At 40.3% G+C, this 3,435-nt stretch overlaps 1 pseudogene; it reads left to right on the top strand.

The window, feature by feature from the left end:
* Window positions 1-2,179, top strand: part of LOC116701447 (sodium-dependent neutral amino acid transporter B(0)AT1-like) — a 5,189-nt pseudogene extending 3,010 nt beyond the window's left edge.
* Window positions 2,180-3,435: the final 1,256 nt, after the last annotated feature.

Below are 3,435 nucleotides of genomic sequence, written 5' to 3'. Positions count from 1 at the left end.
GACTATATTGGGTGGAAGCACAGCCGAAGCACTGTCCCAAGTCATTATCTGCCTAGAAAATCCTCTAGTCTTAATCTGCATATCTATTTGTACTTGTGAATACGCAGGCTACAAGAAGTAATTAGGCTGTTGTTGTTGTTTTTTGGCTCACCTTTCTAAGTCCTATTTCAACAAACGGTGGCGTGTTCCTTTAAAGTGGGCTCTGGCAGGTGGGGGAGCGTAAAGATCTCAAATTTGAATGTAACACTACTCCTTGTGCAACTAATACACATCACTTAAAGCAAACTCAATTTTGCAGCTAGTTCACATGTAACTCTTGTTATTTCCTTTTTCCAAAACAGCCAGGAGTTGAGTTTTCTTTGAAACATAATTAAGACTTATGAATTATGATTTATGGTATGATATCTGTCTTCTTGGGTTAAAATCAGCTACTACGTTACTCACTTCTGGTTACGCATGTAAAGTGTATTTTCAAACGAGACACAAACAGCGCCCTCCTGGGTGAAAGTCCTGTTTGTTTGTGAATCATCCACCAGCTCAACCTGCCTCCTCACGCAGAATTTGTAGCTTTTACACTTAGTCACATTAATCTCTGCTTTGCTCCTGTAGTAATTCTGAGAGGCCTCTACACTACAAACGTATGAGTCGTAATCCAGAGTTACTGATTTGTAACATATTTTCTCCCTAGTAACATCATGACATTATTAAATGCATATGACCTTCCTGAATATCTACAAGCAACTACGACACAGCCTTTCATCACTCAACAGCTCCTCTCTGATATTATTCTCGGATTGGACATCAAAATCTGTGACCTGCAGACACTTCTCAGTGAGGTGACTGTTTTGATCAATCTCTGTCAGATTCATGTGTGATTGTATTTTGCTCCTAACTGCATTATGACTAATGTGTGTTGTACAGGGAGTGGAGGGAAGGGTCTGGCCTTCATTGTGTTCACAGAAGCCATTACAAGATGCCGGTTCTCCAGCCTGGTCTGTCCTCTTTTTCATCATGCTTCTGTGCTTGGGAATATCAACCCTGTTTGGCAACATTGAAGGAGTGGTGGTCCCACTGACAGACCTGAATATATTACCTAAAAAATGGCCCCAAGAAGCACTGACTGGTATTCAGTTTTGTAGCTAACAATCTGCACATTTGCTTTAGAACCCCAGATTAATTGTCTGATTCTTGTTTTTACACAAGCACTTTTTTTTGTGAACGTGCATTTCAGGAGTAACATGTGCTGTTGCCTTCATCATCTCCCTCCTGTTTGCGCAGCATTCAGGGATTTATTGGGTAACTCTCTTCGACAACTTTGCTGGATCTGTTCCACTTCTGACCATTGGTTTCTTTGAGATGATAGCTGTTGTATACATCTACGGTATAGACAGGTTAGTGCATATTTAAATCATCTTGATACTTGCCGTAGAATAAGCATTCAGCATCATCATCATCATGCTGTGCCAATTACTGAGTAAAGCCTTATGGAGATGGATGACTGTTCAAAACTGCTTGCACCCTTGTAAAATAGATTAAATAAAGTTATAAAACACATTATAATTATATAAAACCCTCTTGTGTGGCAGGTTCAATGAGGACTTGGAGTTCATGGTCGGACACAAGCCCTCCATCTTCTGGCAGGTTACATGGAGGTTCATCAGTCCTCTAATCGTTCTGGTTATTTTAGTTTCCTACCTGGTGACACGAGTCCAAGAGGAGCTCACTTACTTGGTCTGGGATCCCAACTCTGTAAGTGCACAAGCTCATAAGTAATTGTGCTCCTTTATATTCGGGTGTATTAGATCTGATCTCAGCATCCACACTTTTGTTGCCTTTTTTCTAATGATGCCTCATTACAAACTAGACATACAATATTTGTGATGTATCAAACATTTGTATGGTAGTGTTAATAGTTAAGCTTATAGTGGTAACAAATGATACTGTTTTGCGGTTTACAGGAGGAGTTCCCATCTCTGGCATCAGTACCGTACCCTTCATGGATCAATGTGATCATCTTTCTTCTTGCAGGAGTCCCCAGTCTGGCCGTGCCTGTGTATGCATTATGCAGGCTGGTCTTCATTTGCTGCAGAAACAAATGAAATCCAGTGAAAGAATGAGCCAAAAATATAAAAGCTTATTAAGTTATACATTTCAGAGTATACTAAAATATTTTTAACTTTTTAATTGTGTGTGTTGTTGTTGTGTTGTTACTTGTTTCTAAAAGAAATATTAAAATGACTACTGAAAACAGTCTTTTTGTATCCATACACAAGCTTTTAAATTAGATAATATGCAAATTTTTATGTTTATACTTTTATTCTACTTTGATTACATGCTGTAATGTATAAAAAAAACATTATTTTTCACACTGTTTATTTGAGCGCCTGTCTCTTTAAGACACCGGCTCCCAAAAAGCCCAGTCTCCTCTGATTGCAGCAACTTTTAATTACAGACATGAGGTGTCAAGAAGCAACACTTGTGTACTCTTTAGTTTGGTGTTTCTGGGAATATTTAGACAGAAGCTGTAGAGCAGAGGTCACTAATAGGCGGACCGCCGTCCGGATCCGGACCCAGCCACCGTACTGTCCGGACCCGGATCAAAACCAATACATTATTGAGAATTGTTGACTTTTGACGGAGCGTTTCTATTTTAATCTGCGTAGCCTTTCTAGCATTTATGGTACTGGTTTAGCACTCTGGCACAGGAAACTCAAAGACCAATAGCATGCGTTGTAAATCCTGTCATGTGATGTTACTCAGCCAATTAAATCTGTGCATTCTGATAACCAATGCAACTCGAGCGAGAGTGAGATATAGACACACAGGGAGAGACAAAACAAAAGAGAGACAACTTTTTACAAGGCGTGCTCTAAGAAAAGAAAAGTGGACCGCGTAAACAGAGCTTTCAATCAAGAATGGACAGATTCAGACAACATTTTTATTCTTCCCACGGGCAGTTCAATCCAGCAAAATCCTAACGCACTCATTCACTATAACAACGTGCTAATGAATGTTTTTGTAAGGTTTTTCAACAAGGACAAGGAAGAGTTCTGTGAAGATCTGTTAGGTGTCACACCCCTTCCGACCAGTACAAGAGGAGAAGACATCTACCTGGCCATAAAGGAGATGTTAACAAAGAGGGCAATAGAGTTGAATCAAGTGGTTTCTATAACCACAGATGGAGCCCCTGCCATGGTAGGGAGAGAGAGAGAGGAGCTGTGGCAAGAATTAAAGAGGACAATCCTCAGCTCATCACTTACCATTGCATAATTCCTCAATCGGTCTTGTGCTCCACCCTGTCAGCCGGGTATGCTGAGGTGATAAACACAATGATGACAATGATAAACTTTCTCAGAGCATCCTCTTCCCATCAGCACCACATGCTCAGGGAATTCCTCAGAGAAGTTAATGCAAATGCTGATGACCTTCTGCTAC

Source organism: Etheostoma spectabile, chromosome 14 (assembly GCF_008692095.1).
Source record: "Etheostoma spectabile isolate EspeVRDwgs_2016 chromosome 14, UIUC_Espe_1.0, whole genome shotgun sequence".
Lineage (NCBI taxonomy): Eukaryota > Metazoa > Chordata > Actinopteri > Perciformes > Percidae > Etheostoma > Etheostoma spectabile.
Note: the sequence above shows the minus strand (reverse complement) of the source record. Positions and strands in the feature narration are given on the sequence as shown.